General features: G+C 40.8%; 1 long non-coding RNA gene across 1 annotated transcript in view; it reads left to right on the top strand.

The window, feature by feature from the left end:
- The window catches only part of LOC104146128 (uncharacterized), a 104,602-nt gene extending 81,626 nt beyond the window's left edge, over positions 1–22,976 (top strand). The window contains exons 3-4 of the long non-coding RNA XR_011139102.1: positions 20,305–20,449; positions 22,519–22,976. This is a non-coding gene — a long non-coding RNA (uncharacterized lncRNA). The remainder of the gene's footprint in view (positions 1–20,304; positions 20,450–22,518) is intronic.
- The last annotated feature ends 1,451 nt before the right edge of the window (positions 22,977–24,427 follow it).

Here is a 24,427-nt window from a genome sequence, read left to right as displayed (position 1 = left end):
TGTAGTATTGAAACCCAATGGTATTAGCATGGAGAATCCGGAAAGTATCAGTTGCCTTCTTTTCCTCAGGCATTTGGTATCCACTACAAACTACTAATCATTTTTACGACTGAGGGCACTGTGTTTTTTTTCTGTGTTTGTGAGAATACGTTTAGCATATCTTTAACAGACATCGTGTTGTCTGTGTTAGCGTTACTAAGCATAACGGGCAACTGAGCCTTGTATGCTATAACCTTGTGAGCTTTCACTTATCCAAATTGTACTCAGATTTTTCTGGGTCATTTATAAGAGTGTGTTTGTTTTACTGTGTACTTCATCAGAGGAGTATACAAAGTAGGAGGTTAATCCTCAGTGTATCAAAGAACAGGCATACATCAGAGTCTACTGGAAATATTTAGGATCTAAGGCCAGCTAGGACGAAAAACAAAGTCCACTATGAGCCACGTTATTTTTGCCAAATTGATTTTATCAATAGCTTCTAGTTCTAAATTGAATGATTACAGATAGCAAATACAGCAAGCATTTTTGCATACAAAATGTCCCCTTTATATAACTAGATCCAAGAGTGAAAAAGTTTTCACACCCCCGGAAGGTTATTTGATGTCCGGTCATTACTGTAGTTCAAAGCTGAAGCTGTTGTATAGATATTTAGCGTTTGGAGCGGTGCACGGAATCAGTTGGGGGGCGAGAACACAATGTACCTCCAAAAAATAAACCTCTGTTAAACAGGGCATAAGTGAATTGCAAGGAATTTCTTTCTCAAGTCCCAAGTGTTCTTTTTGCTGTTAAGATTACATAAGTGTCTTCTGCCCCTTTAGTTGTTAATATTAAAATGTTCATTTCAGTGAAATTTCTGACTCAGATGTCAGTTATCTGTGCTCTGATGAGTAATTTTGGGTTGACTAAATGGAATCTGTAGGCTGCTATAAATTGCTTTAAAGTTCCTAGCTTGATAGGGCAAGCTGATTCATATTTTTCTTGCTAGAGTTATCCTTCATTTTCTTTGCTGTTATATTATAAAACTGCAGTACTATTAATGCATTTATGTAATGTGAATTGCATTTTGCAACCAAACAGGTACACAGGCAATGTGTACCTGTAATAATATCCAGCTTCTTTTCGCATTAGTTACTTGAACAATAGAATAGAACACCTTTTCATAGCTTCACTTTGGTGAACCTGGGTTGGATTATGGGGCTGATGCTGAAGATGGTGGCAACAACATTCAGATTTATTATTAATTAGGTGGAAATAATCTAACAAAAAAAAGTTACTAACTTGCTTGGACCCACGTGTGACTCTGGGAGACTGAACAATGTGAGAGGTTACAAAGGTCATATTCAAGAAATGCCCTGAAGCAGGTGGTCTTGGGGAAGCTACCTCAGCCTCCACAGCTGCTTATGCTGGATCCTGGTTTTGGGAACCTCTCTTGCAGGCTGTAGGGTTGTTCTTGGTTCTATGCCACGATGTGGGACAGTGCAGTGGGAAATATGCACCCAGCCCTTCTCTGCCTTTCCACAGGGATGCAGGCTCCGCTAGCATGCAAAGCGCTCAGTAGTTAGGATGGCGTGCACTGCCAGAAGAGCCTCTTGCTGTCTTTTCCTGTGGAAGGGAAAACAGTTGGACGCAGGTGTTGTGTGGGCTGGAGCAAGGGCGTAGGCTGCACTGGACTAGGCAACCTTTAGTCAGCAGTTGAGCTGATTTTCTACATGCAGAAGTAATACATTTTACCTGAAAATGCTGTTAAAGAGCAGTCTCCTCCACATGGAGGATACGAGTGGACATCATGTAAGCATGCATTATGAGGAGTGATGTGTGATAGAGGTGCTCCAGGTGTCACTGTGGAGTTGACTACAAATGCTTTATCCTGATAAAGCTACTCCCTTTAAGTGAGAGATGTCTACACATGTATTCAGATTATCTTGAAAAGGAGTATTAGGGATTTATCTTGCAGGTGTGTGCTTGAGAGCAAAGTAACCTGTGTAGGACATATCAGCATTTTAAAACAAAAGGAAGCTGGTCACAGTAAAGAAAGCTCTGCAGACCTGTGGGGTGGGCTTTTTGCTTTCTGTAAGTTCATTCTTGGAATATTGAATTCTGGTGTTAGTTCTCTCCCGTGACTTACCTTCTTCCTGTTTGTAGACTGTGTAGGGCATCGTTTGGGGGCAAAGGGAAACTTTTTAGAAAGCTGCCGCATCCGAGCAGTGCATGGTGCAATTTTTGCCCTAGAAATTGCCAAGAAGTTCTCCAGGCTGTGGGACTTATATCAAAACCTCAATTCTTCTGGAAATATCTTCAGCTTCTGAAGGCGCCCTCTTCTGCCAGCAGTCCGCACCTCAGACTGTCAAGCTTTCATTTGACGCTTGTATAATCTCTGAATTTGATTGCTGCAACTGGCGATATCTGGGAAAGTAGCCACTGAATTGGACAAAGCTACTCATAGTCCAAAATAAGAAGTCATTTACTAATCTCATGAGATTTGCAGTGTTTGGTGGCTAATAGCTCAAGTATCTTCCACTCCATAAACACATTTATACTGAGGTTAACAGGGAAATTTATCTACATGAGGAGAGTATGCTTTATAATATTTCTCAGAATAGAACTTGAAGTCTTCAGTCTCTGTTAGTAATTTACTATGTGTTCCTCCCTTCGTCACTGCAGCTTTTAAACAGGTTAGACAAACGTCTGCCAGGAGTGATTTAGACATTGCTGATCTGGCTTAGATGACCCTTTGGGTCTATTCCGTCTCTGATTCTCTGATACTGTGGCTTTCCAGGCTTGCCGTTATGAGCTGCTAAAAATGTTGAAGACTACTGGTTAGCAGTGAAACTGCTACTTCCACAGAGCATTAAAGCAGCTATGATACAATAGGATTGAAAATTGCCAACAACTTAGTGTGTATTGAATTTAGAGAAAGTAAATTCCTTCTTGTAAACTTTACTGCTGTGTAATTGTCTCACAATTTTTTTTAAGAATGTCCCCCGAGAACATAAAGTTTTTTTTTAGGGAGTTAGACTGAGACTTCTAGATAAACTACACAATGGTTGTTATGTAAGACAAAAAATAATTTATTATTTATGAGTTTTATATAAATAATAGAAGTCTCGTGGAAATTGTCATTCTGAGCAATAGGAGTCAGAGAAATAAAATACAAAAATGCTTGATCATGTTGAACTATCAGGGCAAACTGAATCAGGCAGCAATTAATGGAAAGGCAGTCTGACTACAGGGCAGAACAGAGACAGATCTCTGGTTGTAGGTGGCTGCCCAAGTTTTTTTTTTTTCTTCCTAGAGCCCTGCTCTGTGTTCCTATTATTGCTAAGTTACGTGACTTCTCTGTTCTTATCTGCAGTTCCCCTCCCCCCACCTTCAGCCCCCAGTTGTTTAATTAGAGGTTTTCAGGTAAGGGCACATTACCACATCCATGAAAAATGTTTTACTGCCATGTGATTTGGTAGTCAGTCATTACCTTACTATCAGATAAAGCCTATCTGATTTGAGCGTTTTATTCACTGTTGAATAAACATTTCTGATAATTTTATTTTTTTAATGGGAATAACTGAAAGAGTAAAGCTCAGATATTGCCCTTTGGAGATGTGCCAGTTTAAAAAGCGCCATTTTATTTCCTTCCAGCTCTCTACAGCAAGATGTAGGTTGAATTTTTCCCTCTCTGTGAAACCTTAGTGCCGTTCCTAGCTGTAACAGATCCACTTTGCCCTTCCTACCTGGACACTGCAGGCTTGGCAAACCTGACAAATAGGTGTTACTGTGAATTCGGATTGCCATGGGCAGAATGAGATCAGAATCCCGATGCCTTTGAACCGGGACGCTAGTCAAATCAGGGAAAAGAAACGGAATGGGAAATACCTATTGGTGCCTTGTGCATAAACAGGGAACTTGGTTCTTCCCCAGGTGAACCAATTGCCATATAACTCTGGGCTGGTTTCCAGGTCTCTTCCTCACAGTCAACAGCACCTCGCTCCTCAGTGAACGCTGCGGATGCCAGCGAACGATAGCATTAAAACGTATCCCAACTACATGGGCCGTGAAGCCAAGAAAAACAGAGGCAGTGGCCCTAATGCTGCAAGATGCATCATGTAAGCAGGTGAACTTGTAGGCCAGTGCAGATCCAGCTGCAGAATTAGGGCCAGGGGTTGCTCCGCCTGAGATGCAGCAATATTAGCTGTTCAGACTGGAGCTTGATAAGCAAGAGTTGATGGGAAGGGAGCTCTGTGCAGGATTTCCACGCTGCTGCTGTGATCAGCCCTGTCTCCTCTCCTCCTCACCCACTGCTGCTGCAGCCACAAGATGGCAAGGATCAAATGATCACTTTGCTCACCTAGGAAGGCATGAGGAGGAAGGAATTAATGAGTGCAAACTGAGGCCAGAAAAGCAAATTGTTAGAAGTGTGGTTAGGCATGAGGGAACATTTTTAGAGAGTACAAATATACAACTCCAAGCAACAGTTTCAGATTTCATTTCCAACAGGAAAGGTCAAAATGCAGAAAAGCCACTTTTGGGGCTTGGAGGGGAATTGGGAAATTTTGTGTTTTCTTTCCTTCTTTCTGAGGTATGTTTAAAAAGCTTTTTCCTCAGGTCTTGTTGGAAAAGATTTTAGAGGAAAAAAAGACAGAATAGCTTTCTTCATTTCTTACATTTTCTAAGACTTCCCCACCTCATTTTCAAGCGGGGGAGGAAAAAGGAATTTTTTTCTATAACAACGAATTCTCAGATCTCTAGTTCACTGCAGTTCCCTTAGTTTTTTAAATAACTAAAGATTTTAAGGGGAAATAATCCACTTTTTTTTTTTTTTTAAGTTTTGACAGCAAACTTTCTATGAACTCTGGCTGGAGTGACAAATACGATCACATAACCAATGTTCCCTTTTCTTTATTCATTGCCATTTTATCTGTGAGTCAGCTAGAATGTTTATTCTTTCAGCAGCATTGAATTCAGAAGTATCTGAACATGAAAAAAAATTCTTCACTGTGAGGGTGACCGAGCACTGGCACAGGTTGCCCAGAGAGGTAGTGAAGCCTCCTTTGCTGGAGATATTCAAAACCCACCCGGACGCGATCCTGGGAAATATTCTCTAGAGGACCCTGCTTGAGCAGGGAGGTTGGACTAGATGATCTCCAGAGGTCCCTTCCAACCTAAACCATTCTGTGAATTAAGAGAGGTGGCCAGCTTTCTCACATTCATGGCAGACCTCCTTTAATCTGATTCCACTGGAACAGTGGGCTAGTACAAAAATATAAAGGAAACAAGATTTCACAGATGTTTCAAATAAATGTGTGATTCCAGCACTGAAAAGCTTCATCAGTAGTTTTAAAAGCTACAATTTTAGTTGCACATAGAGTGCATCCTCAATTATTTATTGCAACCATTACGTTTAAGGTTGCCTAATTGTTTTCGTTCACAAACTGTTATTTGGTCACAACTGTCTATAAACCTTATCCCTGTCTGAAACTTGCCATCTTGGTTACTACACAAATTCTGTCTAATACCTACAGTCTGATGTCTCCCTTCTCCATTCTGATAGTCAAGCTGCAGTGCTTTTTTTCTGGTATTGTAATGCTCGTATGATGCAATGAAGTCATCATTTTTTTTAGCACAGTTAGAAGTTATGTGGGAACGTGTATAATAAATCCATTACAGAGGATTGGAGACAGGAGTGCAATGTTGACAAAGGGCAGGGCTTCACGGCAGTATTTGTGTTAGCTCATTCTGCTTCTGGTAATATTCAATTTGCCATTTCTATAAACTGGGTCTGAATCCAGAGTAGTGATTGCAATCAGGTTGGCTGACATTAATGCCGAAGAGTGTTGTCTTTAGAAAAATAGGCTTTGCTGCGCTGATTGTTGCAAGGGATGGTTAAATTCAGGTTGGATAAACAGCGAGCCCTAAGGCAAGACGGGAGTGCTTGTGCTCTTTTCTTTCTTTTCCTTCTTTACTTTTCCCCCAAACTATTACAGCATTTTTAAAAACATTGAATATGTTATGAATAAATATCTGGTCTCTGAATGAAACTACTGAGAGAAGAAGCACCAGTTAAGGGGCAGTACTTGAAAAGATCAGCAGTAGCTTTGCAGTTTTTCATGCAAAGGCTCTTCAGGATGTTTATCGTTCCAAAAAAAAATTTTCATACCATAACATGTAAATTCTCTTGTCTTGAATATGTTAAAGATTCACACTATACTGTGGTGAACCATCTTGCATCCTCAGTGTACCTCTATGCCTTGCTTTCCTTGTCTGCTGAAGGAGACAATATTATTTGCAAGCTTCCATAAAGTGCTTTCAGATCTAGCCCTATGAGCTCCCTAAATGCATCAAAGCACTGATGTTAGTGAAATTACCGCTCTAAAACCTACACTCACTCCAGTGAGATTTTTAAGACTGTGTGTAAAGGCTTTGGGAAACCAAGACTCCTGAAAATGGCCCGTTCCTGTTTTCTGGGAGGTTGCCTGGGAAATCTTAATTGCTGCGCCCTGATGAGGCTACCACCAATATGTTTGTCTAATTCAGGCAGGTGGGGAGGATGGTATCTTTCTTTTAAAGACGGTTCTCTTCTCTATAAGGTGGTAGATGATCTACTGAAGGACAAATCAGATAGGAATCTGAAATCATGTGACACCTTTTCCTTGGAGTGATGAAGTCTCCTTTTGTTAGCATTGGATGGTTGTGCAGTTCATCAGGTTGTATCTGGTCACTGGTGGTAAAAAGGCATCTACTCTCTGGTGACCAAGGGATAACAAAGCCTCTAATCAGGCAAGAGAATGCTGGCGGACAGGTGCTTTCCTGTGTCCTCTGACATCTGTAAACTCTGTGGCTTTTAAGGGACATTTACACAAAAGTTGCATAAATAGATTTTTTTTTTTCTTGCCAGCTCCTTCCAGGTGTCCTTTGAAAGTATATCTGTGAAGCTGGTAAAGCATAACAGAGAGGGCTGGCTTTCTGTCGGGACAAGCTTTTTCTTTTTTTCCAGAAATTCCCTGCTTTGCTTTTCAGTTTAGCCTGTTCAATGCCAGCAGTATGCGTGCACGCAGTTGTGTGTCTCAGAGATACAATTATCTGCAAAACATCTTAAATAAACAGCCCTCCTCCTACAAAAGGCAGGTGTCCCTGGGGTCAAAAAGGTCGGCTCTTTGTTAGATTTTTTTTTTTGCCCTGTAGTTGGAAATTTCCCGCATGGGGGTTGCCTATATGTATGTATGTTATTTACATTACATACACACAGATATAAATATGTATGAATGTGTGTATGTGTGCGTGTCCTACATGAATGCAAAAGTATGTTACTTATGAAGTGGAAGGAGCTCATAGTTTATTGTTTGCTCTTGGAATTGCTTGCTCAGTTTTGCCAGGGTGAAGGGCTGCAGGAACACCTTTGGAAGGGAAAGGAACAGCTAGAACAGTTCCTGAAAGCACGTGAAATACGTGTGGGTGCCTTGGGATCGACCTGTTAGCAGGGGCATGGCTTCTGGCAGAGGACTGTTGTCTTCTGAAACATGCTCTTCATCCCTCTTCAGATGCTTACATCCATGTGTACTGGGCCACTGCTAAATGCTTTTGTGTTCCAGTGCTGTCGGCAGTGCGTGTCAGAGCACTCAGCTCACCACGGTTGCACCAGCAAGAGTTAGTGCACTTGTCTCTGGCCAAGCACAGAGACCTGGGCATTCATTCGTCTGAGCGCCATGGTGAACATTAACGAGTATTTATTACCATACCAGTCACTCGAAAGAGTGCAAAGCATTTTGTTGGGGAGCTGAACATGTGAACAAACCCTGCTGTGGTATGTGCGCTCCACTTAATGCATCAGGAGGTTGTTTAGAAATCTTGAAGGGAGTGGAAGGTGGATTGCTGAAGTCTGTATAATGTCTGTAGTTTATATAATGTTACTTGGACAGCCAGGTCAGATAGAAAGATAGGAAAGCAAGCATGGTGCATCACTGAACAGCTCCTTGCTATTCTGAGAGGAACATGAAATGATCTTGTAAACATCTGTATAAGCATTTTTTTTAATATTAAGGGCTACACTGAGCAATTTTACCTGATCAGTCTCATCAAACCTGGTAGAGTTGGACAGCTCTGTTTGAGAGCAGTTTAGCTCTCTGTTGCTGTTACTCAAGTATATCAGCTGATAAAGAACAATTGCAGCTATCAGGAGGGCTTGGAATGAAGTAATCAGGCAAGCAGCTACGTGCATCCATTCCCGTCAGCGCAGGACTCCCTTGCAAATGTGTTTTATTTGATTACTGCAAGTCAAAAACAAGAACTGAAGGGATGCGAATGAAAGCAGGGAGCAGAGAAGTTGTACCAGCAGCTCTGCTGCGCGCAAAGGTCTGTAGTGTGGGTGTTCCCAATTCAACAGCTTGGGATAAAAGGTGGAGAGATTTTTATTCTTGTGTTTGTGCAAGTGTCCCCTTTGCTCTTAGGAAGAGGTGGCGGGTTTAGTCCTTGGCTTCTTTATTGCCAAAAGGTTTGGAACCCCTGCAGGTAGGAAATTTGTCCTCACAATTTAACTCCAGTTGCCGATAAGTCAGGAGCTAACAGACAAGAAGGAAAAGAAAATTCAGAAGAAAAATGGAACTGCAAAGAAGGATCCTTCCACCCTTATAGAAATTTCATTTGTTATTGGGGGAAGATGGGAAACTTCTTACTGCCCCTCCAAAGGCAGTGTGCTCTGCTCCCACCTAGGCAAATACTGCACTACTGCGTTTGGGCCCAGCAGGGTCTCATGTGGCTCCAAAGAAATGAGAGGGAAACATCTCAGCAGCTCTTGTCCTTGTAGAACCAGGTAGTCGGTGCTTCTCACCATACCAGTTTGATCTGAAAACCATCTCACAACAGGTGCTGAGGTGACAGCCAGAGGAGAAGCCTTCCCCTGCATGCTTTTGCTGCAGGGCAGGTCATGTGAGATCTGTGTCTTCTGCTAGATGGGAGGGCAGAAGAGCCACTCTTCAGTACAGGTCATGTAAGAAGATGCCAAAAGCTCTCTGTTTTTCCAAGTCATTTGTGAGTATTGGCAAGGGTGGCACTTGTTAACCAACAGGTGGTATGTGAGACTTCCTCACAGCAGTTTACTTCAAAACCTGAATTTTTTTTTTTTTTTTCCTTTGGTGCCACATACCAAAGAATGTCCATGGTGGCTGAAGAGGAAGAATAACTTGAATGAATTGATCTCTGACCAGCAAGTAACATTCTTTCTAAACTTCAGAGAGTCAAAACTCTGCAGCTCTGATGTCCTGTTGGTCATCAGCTCCACTGATTCAAGTTATTCCTCATTTGCTGTGTAAACGACAAGAGAATCAGAAAAATTTGTTTTGAGCTCTTGCTAAGTGAGTAGAAGGTAATAAAGGTAATAAAATACAGTGAATAAATGCCTTTAAAAGGAGAACAAATCACCTATTAGGATGCCTCTTTCTAGAAGAATCAATAGCCTAAGAATCATCAATGGCTGAAAGTTGTCAATTGGTATTTTTAAAATACAAAGGAGAGAATGTGAAAGTGGTGGACTAAACCCTAGAACAAGCTATATGTACACTAGTGGATTCTTAATTGCTTCTAATTTAGACCAAAACCCTCAGAAAACATAAGTTGGCAAATGCAAACTTTTGGTATAACACTGGCATGAAATGTAATGATATGTGCGATCCTAGAGGTCAAAAGTAATCATTTGGAAACTTTTCTAACCATAAGGACTGTGCATCTGTGAATGAAATATCTTAGGTCTTAGGCAGATAAACAAAACAAGAGGAGAACCAAATCCAGGTTGAGAAGGAAAGAATTAAGTTGTATTATCCACATTCCTGTTCCAAATCTGGGAAACTTCTTTGTTGCTTGGCTGGATCCAAGGTTATGTAAGTAAAAAGCTTGTCTTGTAGTGTCTTGTACCATCTACTAAGTTCCCAGTTATTATTTAGGCAATTTAAAACCAGAGGTGTAGTGTTAGATAAATAGCATCTATCAAAAAGTGGGGTGAATGCTTTGCAGTGACAGATGAATTTTAGTTTAATATCAGTTTAAATAAAGATCACTGGCAAGATCATCCATCTCTCTTGGCCACTTACTATAACCGGGGCTGGTAACAGTGCTCCACTAAGGGATCTTAAGCTCATCCTGGTTATTCAAATGATGACCCCCTCATCCCCAGACCGCGGACTGGAGTCTTTTCATGACCACTGAGCACTCTTTGCCCTCTTTTCATGTCAAAAGGAGCTGCAGGCACGCTTATGCTTGTAACTGGTGCTTGTTGATATTGCCACATCAATTCTGTTGCACAAGAGGGTTCCTGGGATGACAGGAGTTGTATATACAACAGACTTTGGTCCAGTCAGCACTCTCCTCGAATCCCTGAGTCACTCACCTTTTCCACTAAGCAACATGGAGTCAACTGCAAAGACATGCCAAATTAAATTTATTAGGAAGGAAAGTTGCAAGCAGTGTGTAGGAAAGCATCACTACCCCACATCAGAGAAACATAAACAGAGAATAAGCCTTGAGCTTTTTGGTATGGGAAGCCTGAAGATATGAAACATCACTGAGTGACAACTACTAGTTGTTCATATGTAAGTGGGTTGTTTTAAGGCTAAAATAGACTCCTGAGGCGTCAAAATAACACCAGAAACAATCTTGGAAAAGGTGGGAGTACTGCTGTAGACTCTCATCACTTTCACACAGCCCAATTTCTCATCAGAAGTTAGGAACAAAAATATATCTTCAAGGAAGAGAATATATTAAAGATAGCTGAGCTTTTGGAAGGAAGCAAATGCCTCAGGAGAAATTTTACAAATTGAGCTCATTTGATAAGTAAAAATTGACTCTCCTGCTTGACCCAAACAGGATATCAGCCTCTGGAATCTTGTCACAGCAACATGGTTTTGGCAGAAACCAGTATTTGCAGCGCACCTTACATTTAGAGATGTCCCAGTCACTGCTTGTATGCTTGTCACCATACTTTTGCTTAAACTGTCTGCTGGTGTTGACTTTAGTGGAATTGCACCCGTTTGTCTCGATAGAGAATTTTCCTTGTGGGTTTAACTCTTGATACTTGAAAGCTGTTTTAAATCTCTCAGCTTGGAGCTTGGAGTTTTAATAGCTGTGCTTTGAGTGGATTTACTGGAGGCGAGAGAACCTCATGATTTAAAACTGAAGGAGTCCTCCAGCTACTTGAATTAAAATACACAAGATGAAGCAACTCAGGAACAATTAATTTCAATAATAACATTAGCTAGCTATTTCAGAAGCAAATCTGGGTGACAGCTTAAATAGTAGATTTAACAGCCATTCTTCATTGGGTGTGACCCAATGAAGACAGTAGATTTTGCTGGAGCTTGACTGATTAGCATGGACTAAAGTCTTACAGCATCTTCTAAATCATTTTTCTTTGAAGCCTCAGTCATACCTTCGCTTAGTTGTGCTGACTGCACTTTCCTTTTCCTCACATGCATGCATCATATCATCATATTCACTCCTTTCCCACCTGAACAGGATAAAGTGCTCTCATTGTAGGATAACGCCACATTCATACTGCTGTCCAACTCCAGATTTTAACCTTCAATGCAGAACATCCACACTGGCAAATGAAAGAGCAGAGAGATTTTGGCTATAAAGCTAAGGTGTGTTTGAGTGAGCAAATCACCACTTAATTAAGGGCAATTTTTTTTTTCTTCTTATCCTACCATTTTCACTCCTGTAAGCAATAGGCCTTTTTACCTCCAGCTGTGAAGGAGAAGCTGAATCCCTCATTCTTAATAGGGAAAGGAGGGGGTTGTTTATCACTTCACCCCATCTACAGCATCTGACTTGCTAACATTCTTGCTTATGTATTTGAGTGTGAGAGTGTATTTCTTAGTATATACGAGAGTTCGTTACTTTGACTGTTGAGTTCTTGTGGCTTTTAGTGATGCGATCATCTTGGGAAGGATGCAGCTCCAGGCAGAGCAACTTTTCTTTGAACTTCTACTGCTACGGCTATTAAAAATAGGTCAGGGCAGAGAAAAGTAGGTCTAATTTTCAAGAATATATTAGGCTATTCCATTGTGCATCCAATAGTGATAGAGCCTGTCTTATGAACACTAACAAACATTCTCAATCAAAACCAGCTGGATATACAAAATACAGTATGCTACACCAAGTGAGAAGGGTTAAGAATCTGACATTCCCATAGATAATTCCTTCCACAGCTAATTCTTTCCCCTGCCCTCCCCCCCCCCCAAAAAAAAAAAAAAAAAAGATAAAAGAAGAAAATAGTCTGACAATCTGGCTGCTAAATTCTGGCTTTGCTTAATGGATTACATGGCACAATGATAAAGGTAAAAAAAAATAATCCCATGATAACAAATCAAGATGAGCTGGTAAGCAGAGATTTGAGAGGTATAAAGGAGGATTATAAACTAAGCCAATGCGTGAAAAAGATGAATAGTGGATGGCAGAGAAATCAACTATTTGAAGCTACTGTCTGAACTGCATTAAGGATGTTGATTAACCAAAATGATATATGGATAACTTTCATGAGACTTGGATACAAGGAGGAAGTGGTTAGTTCTGTTGGGTCATATTTTTGCCATGTGCCAAATCAGTGTTATACAAATGAAATCAATGGAGCAATGATCTTTTACATTGCTAGAAGTAGAATGTAATTATTTTTGTATGTTTTGCCTCTATCTCCACTGAAGCGCAAGCCAGAATTTTCGAAAGCAACCAAGAAATGTGGGTGATGTGAAATCCGTTAAGTATGGGATCTAGGTACTTTCATCATGAGGCTTATGAAAAGTTTATTCAAGTTCTTTTCTCATTTCAGAGGAAAGTGCTTCAGGGTGATGGAAGAGATTTGTGGTGGTTTCTATCCTGTTGTTCCCCCATGCTAGTGAGAGAAAAAACATACCAGGAAATTCTTTTTGTCTTAAATGTACTCAAAACCTCGCTGTCGTGGCCTTATGCTTTTCTTCCTATAGGATCTAGGATGCTGGCACAGAGGGAAGAAAGAAGGCAGAGCAAGTGGAAGCATGCTGCAAGGGTTCATGCTCTGAACTAGAGGAGATCATGGTTTGCCTTTTGTTCAGAAATTCTGCATGGGTTAGGGCATCTTTGACTCCGTTATTTTGGGGCTCTGTGGCAGGTGGTGCAGCACTGCCCATAGCCACGATCATGGGAGAAAGGGAGTCAAGATGGCATAATGAAAAGCTAGGCAACCCTCACTTCTTCCAGGGAAGCAGAAAAAAAAATCATCCCCTGTAGTTGTGATAAAAAGCAAATAGGGGTTTCCAGGGAATGGGATTGGCCCCATGTTCTCTATTTATCCTGGAGCTGATAGGAAGCCACACCATTGTGCTTGGGGTTACCTCACAGTGATACGAGTGCTTATGACAGCCCTGTTTGGGGCCACGTCAATGTATTATTGATGCAGTCATAAATCACTTTCAGAGTAGGCGTTACATTTGGATGCGTTCAGGTAACTTACGAGGCAGCTCTTTACTCAACTGTACATTCTGATCTGATAACTAAAAAAAATTACTAATGTGAATGCATTTTTCAGTTAGCTCACAGCTAATTTTGCCTTCCAAATTTACAGCAACTGATGTCAAAAAAAAAGAAAAGAAAAGAAAATAAGAGATGCAATCCCCCCGCCTTCTCCATATGACTGCAGAATTTGTGTGTGCTTCCTGTGAGGATTTGCTTTGCTAGAAGCATAATCCAAAGGTACTTTCCCAGAAATGCTGGCGACTGCTTGATGTGTTGCATTAATTTGTTACGGCCATTACGGTTACTCTGATATTCTTGGAGCTCTCAAGTAATGACCTTGACCCATGTTTGAGCAGGGCCAGTTCAGGCATTTTTCTGTAGTGCTGGCAGAATTAAATTTGCTGGCCCAAGGTAAAAGAGCCTGTCTGCTCCTGCCACCAAGCTGGGCAAGTGCCCTGAAAAGCTGAGCTGGTGGCCTCTCCCCCTCTTGCATGAGGAGAACGTGGGGGAAAGTAACCCCAGCCAGCATTTCTAGAAGGCTGCTTTTCCCCCTCACCTTCCTGACACGATGATCACCCTTGCCCCTCTGCAACCCCTCTCCCTGTCTGCAGCAGCAAGCATGGCTTTTCCGAGCTCTGGCATAGGCAACAGCAGGGAGTCTGCTGCCTTAAGCAACTCCCTATATTACCTGGGCTGGGCCAAAACACACATCAATCCTCGTCCATGCCACTGATGTCTTGAAAAGGCTTAGACAAGTTGCTTTTTGTTGGTATCCCCTTGTCTCCTCACTCACCTGCCGGGGGGAGCTAAAAAGAGGGCTGTGATAATGACTGTGCTGTTGAAGGAATGAAACATAAGGATTTATTTTTTTTTAATCTCATAGCTTCCCCAGAACATTGTTGTCCCTCAGATATCTGGAGGAGAGGCAAAGAAAGCTGACAGTCAGGTTTCCTGCCAGTAATTCTCTTATTTTATATCAACTAAGCAGAGGAAAACTTGAGTGAGGGGAATGCGGTTCAGAGAATGATCTCACTGAGGCAAAGACAAAACGCAGAAGCCAGAGCCCTGCCTGAAGCCAGCTGGCCCCTTAGCGGGCCCGCTATAGGGCTCTCTCCAGCCAAAAATCAGCCTGCTTTATTTCTCTCCTTTTATTTAAGACAGAGAAAACGGCTAAATGTTGGATGGCATGACAAGAGCCTCACTTCAACATCATGGGTGAATGGGTCCTGTCTGAGTGAGTCCAGGAATAGTAAAAGTGCAACTTCTTCACCTCACGTTGGCAGCAGAGATCCGATTCTTTGAGAGGCTGCCTTCCAGGGGCTTTTCGGCAGACAATAAAATCATGAAACAGAGCTAGGCTTAATGGTTCTTAATTGAATAAAATTCCCATGAAATGAGTGGGTTGTGTATTGGGTTGCAGCCAGCAAAATTTGACTCAGTATTTGTTTTTGGACTCCTATTTTCATGTTTGATTATGATGGAAAAACAGAAATAAGAGAAAAACAAATTGTAGAGTGAATTTTGAGGGGACTTTTGTTCCCTAGTTCTCTTCTGATGTCTCTGGCGGACTGCAAAGCAACAAGGAAATTTTCTGAGCGTAAGGAGTCTTGACCCAGCAGAGCACTGTCCTAGTCAACTCCTAGCCTACCTTTGTCTCTGCAGCAGCTAGTGTAGAGTGTAGGGGAAAAGTAGGTGTCACTGGAAGACTCTGTGCTGTGCTCCAACAGATCTTGGCTGACAAGCAATTCTTTCAAAGCCGTTCCTACCTCTTAGGAGCCCTGAGGTGGAAAGTTGATCTCCGTGGACACAGAAAACATACTTGTAATTTGGGAGTGGAATTGGATCTTTATAGAACTTAGTTACTACAGTTTTTGAACACCAGAAAGAAACAGTAGGCAAAGAGAATAGAATGGGGGCAGGAAAGAACTAAAATTCAAGTGATCAAGATGTAGGTACAAAGCAAAAGTTTTCTTTACACTAGAGATACGGATGAATGTGCATCTTTTTAATCTGCCTGGAGTGGTTTGATTTGGCCCTCAAGACCATGAGAATCAAAGTTCCTCCTTACCCCAAGTAATCAAGACAACAGGAAGCAGATAATGGAACATTTCTGTCTCCACTAAAGAGCGCTCCCATTAAATTGCTTGTAGGTCTTTGGAAAGGTCAGTCAAAGCTTAAGCAACCCCCTGTTGTTTGACAACATCAGAGCTGAGACACCACGGTCCTGGAGAACTCTGCTCTTTGAAAACAGGGGATGTTTAATTACCTTTTGAAAGCTGGCAGCAGGACAGGATGCAAGGATGTTTTCTTTCTTTTGTGTCAGTGAAGAAGTAGCTATTTTGGTACATGAGAGCACGTAACCCACCGCACTAGAGGGGACTGTCCCTTCCTCTGACCTGCTGTCAGAAGAAAAGCAAAGGCAGGAGGATATTAGTGAAGGTGAGCCTGCTGCAGGAAGGAAGACTTGACATATGAATGTGGAAGGAGAGGCAGAGGCTCCCTATGCCTTTCCTAGTGCAGTATCAACATGCACTCCTTTAAATATATATATATATGTGTGTGTATATATATATATATGTATATATTTGTTAGTTTTGCTTTTGCAGGAAGACATCAGTGCAGTTGCAGGAAATAGACTGCTGTCACTTTAATGAAATTTGCTTTCATCATCAAAGGAACTGGCAAAACGTTTGCAGGAGTTTTAATTTTTAAAATTGTAGTTCATCTTCTCCCTCCCAGGGGCAGTCTTTCACAGTGCTTTGTTTATGCTATTCAACTATATCTTTTTTTTTCCCCTCTCCCTCAAGGGTTTGCATTTGTGGCAACTAAACAAGCTAAACAGAAACTGTGCCTCAGGGAGAAACATTCTCTGAAGTAATTGAAAATAAACTTGGATGGCATGCCTTGTGTATTATACACATTCAGCAGTGCACATGGTGGGAACAGAGCATTAAGCATGGTACCTACCACTGTAAAGACAGTGTAAATGCATGTGGCACATACGCTTGTGGTAAACTTAAAAGGGATGCATCTGAGGAAAAGATCATTCATTTTGCGTAAATCCAGCCAAGCCTGGCCAAGAGGCAGAGATTCCCTCATCTTAACTTCATGTACAGTACCTGTAGTCTGAGTGCCCTTAATGTGGTTGTTCCTCTTCCCATCAGTATTCGCAGGGTTTTTTTTTATCAACTTGGTGAATTGGCCTGGTTCAGGAACAGCCAGCAGGTAGCCTTTTGGTTGAATACCACACCCCAAGCTGATCTCTCTCACTCAGAGCATGCTGCCTGATCCACAGGCACACCAGTTCAGTGGTTAGGGGAAGTGATCGAGCTTACCAAGGATTTAGCAGGGCAGGTATGACATTGTACAAGCATGGTGGGCTTAGGCAATGAAAGTCTGGCTAGGAATAAAAGTTGATGCCATACATTTAGGAGACGTTTATCCATGGTGTAATATATAAGGCACTGAGGTGGCAGAATCAGATCTAGGTTTAATTTAGCTATGGATTTATCTTTTTATCATGGCCAGATTATATGATCTTCTTAAACTGCATTCTTCAGCTGACAGACCACAATGCCCACTGGCCTTTGCTAACCTTTTGGAAACCTATTTACACAGGTAGCCCAAAGCTCCTGTGCCTTCGGTAGCCATTGTCTCTGGTACTACTGGTTAGCTTTATTGTGGCCAGGCAAAGCAAGTAAGGCAAGAATCTAAACAATATTAAGAAAGATTAGCCATGCATCATCTGTCTGTCATCCTTCACAGCACTGCATACATGCAAAGACCAGTCTTGAAGGCCTTGGGCGTGATAGGTCTTGGCAACCTGGACATGCCCACACCTGAGCTTGCTCAGCTGAACTCCAAGGACAGCCTGGGAACTTTTGCCCAAAAAGTTGCCCATTAGGCTTGTAGGCGTTGTGGGTGTTCTTCCTGAAACCAGTTCTACCTACGATCTTTTTGTCTAGTGTGAAGCAGTGTTCCGATATAAAGTTTGAAGCACGAAGTGTTTGGGCTCCATATATCCCTGAACTGGAAGTGTGGCATTTGCTATGCCTGGGTGATTAGCTTTAATGCCATGTGTTAGGCAGAGAGATGGTGGCTAAGAGAGGTAAGCAGGGCTAATTGCATATGGAAAGAATGCTGTAATGCTAATAGGCAGAAAGAGGCATGTAATGCCTCTCAAATTTGTTGTTACTCTTGTTAATGCTAACATAGATTTATTCACTCCGGTACAGTGCAAGCCTGACTTCATGCACCTATGACAATTCAGTTTTCTTCATGCCTTTTGCAAATATCACTGAGGAGAAAATAAAGAAAACCCTCAGCAGCAAACCATATGTTGTACGTTCCAGGTACTATATTATCTGATCAAGAGCTGGTATATGTATGTAGGAGGAGTTGGCCTGTAGTACTTAAAATATTCTATGTGATGCCTATTCAGGATGTTATAGACCAATCCTCTATAATTCATCACTCGTTTTCCTCATCAGCTCAAGCCTAGCTTAACAGGAAGGTTTGCATCTCAATTGCTTTGTGAACAAGGATATACCACTCTAGCCGCCACCCCCTCCTAGCTGGAAATACTTGTATTTTAATTTGTTCCTGACAAAGTGAACGTGTAAGTCAAAAGTATTTTTGCTTTGCCATGCACACTAAGAATTTTGTGATGAGCCTGTTTGACAACTAATTGGCTTCTTACCAAAAGTGAAAACAATAGACACCTATTTTCAGCTGGGAAAGCCACATTCGGTACATTCCCTGGCCAAGATAAAGCATTGAAGCAGCATGACACAAAGTGCTCCAAGCACCCTCTATGGTTTTTCTTTTTTAACAGGTATGCTGACCAACTGACCTCATTTTCTCTCATATCTCTCTTCTAAAGCATAAACTGTTGGCTAAAAGCATGTTTTCCCATAGTCTAGGTTTTTCTTTCATACTAGCTGAGTGTCTATGTGCACATTGCTTCTTGAGAACAGACATGGAGCTGTGCATGTTACTAAAGGAGATGTACATTCACAGACTTAGTGGGAAGTGGGAAAGTGTTAGAAAAAATGTTGCAAGGTAGTCTAAAAATGAAACCTTAGAAAATATCTGACATGTCTTTAGCTATTACTGTGTTCTTGGTGCTTACTCTTGCTATGCTTAATATGTGGAAACTGGCAATAGCAACTGGATCTCCTGAGAGAAGCTTACCCAGACTTGAAACGCTAACTGTTCTAATCAATAAGAGAGCAGTAACTTATCTTTATACACACCAATGGGTAAAAGAGCAGTCATTCCACCTTTGCACACTTGCACAGATGTATTCAAAATATGCTTTTCAGCAGTGACTAAAATTGGAAGAGTTTTAGAAAGCTGTATGTGTGGAATGAAATGCATATGTTTATTTTGAGTAAGTCAGAATATTTTACAGCTTTTCTTTCTTTTTCTTTCTTTTTTTTATCCTTTGTAAGTGCAGTAGCTCCTAGTAAACTTAGTCCAGGCAGGATATATAAATACAGAATCAAAAAACAAAAGCAAAGTAGTTCCTGCCCCAAGGATCTTTTGCATGATCTATATGTTCTTGAATGTAAGCTTCCTTCCCCAGTGGAACAGTACTTTTATGTCATTTTCTTTCCCTTTTCTCTTCTCCCTCTCTTATTGTCTTTGTTGGTTATGAAGCACATGAAGGAGTTGCTTTTTAATCTTCAAGCCCACAAGTTTCCAAGAACATATATAGTTGTGAGTCTTTTTATTCAGTGCTGCAATAGTATCTTTCTGTAGAAAGAGACATTTTAGAAGAGAGATAACTTTGTAAAGAGAGATCATTGGATTCCCTTGCCCACAAATTCCTGGGAGATGGGAAGTGAATGCAGTGTCCCTGCAATCCAGCAGTTTAGAATTGTTTATTTTATGCTCATGATGTTTTGTTTTGTTGTTGGCAATATGTAAGATACAACTGGTTTTGATTTCCAGGTAGACAAAGCCTGTGGAGCAACCCAAAGGAATCTCAACCACTTGTTGCTGGCAGAGTGCTAAGTAAACAGTAGCAACACCTACCTGTGTGGGTGGCAATTAATCACATCAATCAGCCAGATCAGCTAGCAAAGCCTTTTTTTTTTTCTTTCTTTCTTTCCTTTTGTTCCCTGTCTCCTCCTACCTGCTTACTTCCTGACTGTTGCTCCTGCTGGCAGTAGGGCTGGTGCTCAGCTAAGCAGTAGGTCAAATGCCATAACACAGCCGAATTGCACAAACCTCATTGTGCCTTTTCTCTGTGTCCTGATCACTTCATGCACTCAGCTCAATTTCACAGAGGGCTTTTGGCGTCCCTCTGAGCATGGATTTCTTCTCTTGCCTGGCTTCCTAAAGAAATGGGCCTGTGTGCCCACTATTGCCTGTGTGCTTGCCTTCCATCTGAACAATCCTCCCAATACCTTTTGAACTCATTGAGCTAGTTTTAGCTAGATTTGATGGAGGAGTAGACTTTTCAAAGATACTCATTTCCTATAAGCTTTCCAAAATAAATATGCAGAGGAGAAAACAAGTTTGTCATAGGGAAAGGCACCATCATGAGCTCTTCTTTTAATAGGTACTTAATATACATGCGAAAGAGATTCTAAGTGATTGGATCATGAGAAAACCATCCATCAAAGCCTGTGCCATCATAAGCACCAGTGGTAGCTGGCTGTGAGACACAAGTCGGTAGTTTTAGTTTTCCAGTGTTCTTTGTTTATTTTTTATTTTATTATAGAGAGATGATTAACTTGCTAAAGTTTTATGCAAGCAAAAAAGTTTAAAAAATACTATTCTTTCTCCTAAAATCAAAGGAAGAACATTGTTGTTGTCCTCTTCTCTCACCAGGATTTGAGTGCCGCCCAGACTGCCTTGCCCCTTCCTTGCTGATGTCAAATGGCAGAGGTTGGAGGAACTGGTGTCTATATAGAAAAATACAATCTGCAAACCAATAACTGGAGTAGCAGTAGCAGCTGATGGTGACCCACTGCGGGTAAATAGATATTTCTTTAAAGAAGATCTGACTTCCATCTACTACCTTTTTGCCTTTAAGGTGAAAATACAGAATGAATAGCACATTTATGTCTTGGGATATCTGTATTCTAAAATACCTTAAACCCTTATGAGCAGCAGGCAGTTAGAGTATTAAAACAAAATGAAACAATACAGAAACCAAGCATAGGACAGTGCCCAGTTTTCCCTCCCACCTAAACTGTTTCTGATGCCTTCATTTTTTACCTCACTATGAGGTCTAAGTGGTGGTACTTATCACAATATCCACGCTGTCATTTCTGCTGGAGTTGAATTCAGGAGTCACTCGAGTCGAGACCTGGGCTGTGTATCATCCAGTGGGATTGAGCTCCCTGTTCATACACGCTTCCCCTATGCCTGATTCCACTTTCATGTTGTACACCTGTGGAAGAGCAATCAAACAGAACTTACATTTGGAAAAAAGAAATAGAATAAATATGTCCATTTGCAAAACTTGTTTCCTTCTGAAGCTGTGCTTGCTTACACAAAAGAATGACTGTACCAAGCCAAACTAAAGGTCCTTCTAGGTTTGAATCCTGTCCCTGAAAGGGTTAAATGTGGATGTCTAAGGAAGAGTGTATGGATAGGGCAAGGAAAAAGTAGTATTTTTCCAGCTTCCTATGATTTGTGGTCGCAAGACTTCCTGAACCACAGATGAAGTCTTTGTATAATTATACAATACTATGAAAAATCCCAGCTGTAAAAGAGTGTCATTTATCTGCATATTACAACATTAATTAATTACCCCTGCAATTCTCCCATACTTGCCAGGGAAGAGCTGCCTAAGCTGTTTTATCTCCCCGGTGGTAGTAGTTGATTATCACATAATAGACTATGAATTACAAAAACAAGAAAGAAAATATGCAGGAAATATGCAGGTGGGAAATTTTTGCCATCATCTGTAACTGAGCAAATCATAGTTTATTTCCGTGCAGGTTAAAAGCTGTGAGCAGTCTTGACTTGTCTACAATATTCATGCATCTTTTTCATAGACTTGGGCCAGTCTTGCAGGAAACTTGATTTATGGGTATTCACAGAATGTAAAATTGTGGTATTATGTGGTCTTCCTGTGGAGCCAGAGGAAGTGCAGAGGTTTCAGCTGAGTTTTACTCAGTGGCTGAAGCTCATGAGAATCTCACATTTTCACTTGAGCGTTAGAGGGATGTGTTTCCCTCCAGTGTGAAACCAAGGGAGAGTTTCACACTAATGTTGTGGGCCATGCAGCTGTAAATAGAAAATTCATTTTCAGGGGCTGCAGAAGTCTTTCCTAAATAGCTTGCAGGTTATTTTTGAAGCTCAATCTATTAAATTTCTTTAATAACATAGGCAGCTGTTGACATCGTGGAACATTGTGAACTTGCAATACAGCACACACTAGCTTTTAGTGTATTAAATAGCTCATTTCAACTGCATCTTGAAATGGAATCCTTTTGCGTTTTCATTTGATGCTCATTACATAAGAAACAGCCATAAAACATGACCTTAGTCCTTGGCCCTAGTGGAAAGCATATTGAGTAAATATCTCTCTTCATTGTCAACTTTGGCAATAACAAGTATAATCTAGTGAATCTAGAGTTGAGATTTATTCCTATGTATATTATAATAAAGGCTACCTGTTCCTCAAAGCCTTAAAACTGCACTAGAGGAAAAGCAAATCCTAGATTAAAATACCTGATCCAAAGCACAGGAATTTCTGTTGGTTCTATAGATTTTACTTTAGGTCCAGTTAATGCTACAGGAAGAAATAGTGTGGTGAGATCACTAGGAATTTACGTGTTTTCATCTCTTCTGCGCTTTGTTAAAATGCCAGTTGCTTCTCCAGTGATTTTTAAAATTTGAGGAATCTATTGTTTCAGATCAAATCTGTAGACAAACCTCTAGCCCTGTTTGAATGCAAATGGCTTGAGGAATCAGCATGATATTTAAGACTCAATGTGCTATTCAGAGTTCAAGTTTAAAAAAAAAAAATCTTCTGTAATTTAAGACTGAATTCAGTAATACCAAAAATCTAATGAAATCTTCTTATGTGAGTTTTTCCCCTAGTGCTGCTGGAATCTCCCAAGAAAGGATTGCTGCATTTAGGACTGGGGAAATGTGGTTATATTTCTCTTGTGTGTTATACCTGAACTGTACTGACAGAGCATCTCAAAGCCTCATCCAGCACTGCATGATCACCTACACGACTGAGCAATTGTATCCAAGCTGCTGTTGCAGTGTCACTGGAATTCCAAGACTCCAGTTTAGGCCTATTAAAAAGTACCTGTAAAGCCTTTTTCTTTACTCTTGTCTTTGCCTCACATCCCTTAACTTTTATCCTTTTTTCCTTCCTTCTTTATCCTTTCTTCTCTTGTTTCCTATCTTGTCAGTTCTTTCTTCTAAAACTCTTCAAAAATTAATTTAAGAATAAACGAAAAATAAATTGACATTGGATTGAAATTTATTGAAATAAATCTAGAGCTTGTGGAAATATCTCATTAGCACTACCAATGAATGGGTGAGGTGAAAACTTCTGTATGCTGCAAAGAGGTTCGAATTGCTATATGCCAGAAGGGTCATCTTTGGTCTCTCTTTAGAGATTGTCAAAACAAGTGAAGACAAAAATAATCATGCACTGCAGGCGTTTGCTCAGCAGCTGATTTGAACTAATATTACATCCACGTTAGATAAGCCTCTTACAGTCTAGGAATTGATTTTTGGTAAAATTTAATAAAACATCTTAATGACTGTGCTTTAGCAAACTTTGACCAATAACTGTGAGGTCTCCTTCTGGCTTGTATAAAGCTAGCAAAAGTCATCATCAGCGAAGTTAGCCACATTGCGTTGCCAGCCTCTCTACTATTTGGTGCTTCACTTGCAGTTTCCTTCAGACACCTTTGGGCTGTATTCCCCCCTAGCTGTTCACCTACATGCATTTTCTCAGGGTTATTTATTAAGTGAAGAGTAAAATTAGAGTCTCTGAACTTGAAGAATTAAGTTAGTCTCCTGTCTTCAGGAGGACCTCTGTCAGCCTGCCATACTGCAGAACTAGATGAACTAGCTTTTCTTAGACCATTTTTTTCTCACCAAGATTAGACAAAGTTGTTTCCACTAAAAGGTGGATTCGTTTCGGTAACTGGCAGGAAGAGGAACGGGAGATCTGAAAGCTTCAGAACAGAAATCCCTTTTACTAGATCAGGCATATTCTGCTTTTTACAGAATTAGCCTGCCCATCTCTAGAAGAAATAAACTGGCAACTCGGAAGACAGAGTATTAAAAAAAAAAATCTTCTTGATGTTATTGACAACTACCAGTGCAAAAGTGGTTTATATGATTTTCCACTAAAAGAACTTACATGTGCACTTAAATGTGCAATCTGACTCCAATGAAGTAGTTTTATTATGTTCAACCGTTATAAGATGGGAACCTAACAACTACATAAGTGATAAAAAGGCTAGCATTGATTTTACATTTTCTATTAATTAAGTACTGCCAACAAATTCTTCAGCAATTTGTTCTCCCTTAAATTCCAACAGCTCGACAAATCTCTTTCTCAGTGTTTTCTCCACTGATTTTGCATCAATATTCTATGCAAATACAAATGTGGATTATTTATGTTTACAACAGAAGCTAAGGGGTGCTGCTTAGTCTGAATAATCGGTGAAAAGCTTGCTTCTCTTTCTCTCCTTCCTCTTTCCCACCCTGTTCTCCAGCACATCCAACAAAAGTAGGACTCCTTTTTATAAGATCTCCACTTCTTGCCAACATGTAGGACAACTATAATGCAGATCTACAGTAACTTTAGCACAAAGCACATGCAAGTGGTGAAACTCCACCAACTACACAGCCCAAGAGCAAGCATATTTTCAGCCCATCAAACTCTCCTTTCTACAGACTCCTGGAAGATCGTGAAGTCCACGCAGATACCAAAGAGATTGCACCTCTGCTGGATAAAGAGAGAAGT

Source organism: Struthio camelus, chromosome 2 (assembly GCF_040807025.1).
Source record: "Struthio camelus isolate bStrCam1 chromosome 2, bStrCam1.hap1, whole genome shotgun sequence".
Taxonomy (NCBI): Eukaryota; Metazoa; Chordata; class Aves; order Struthioniformes; family Struthionidae; genus Struthio; species Struthio camelus.
This window is presented reverse-complemented; position numbering and strand designations above follow the sequence as displayed.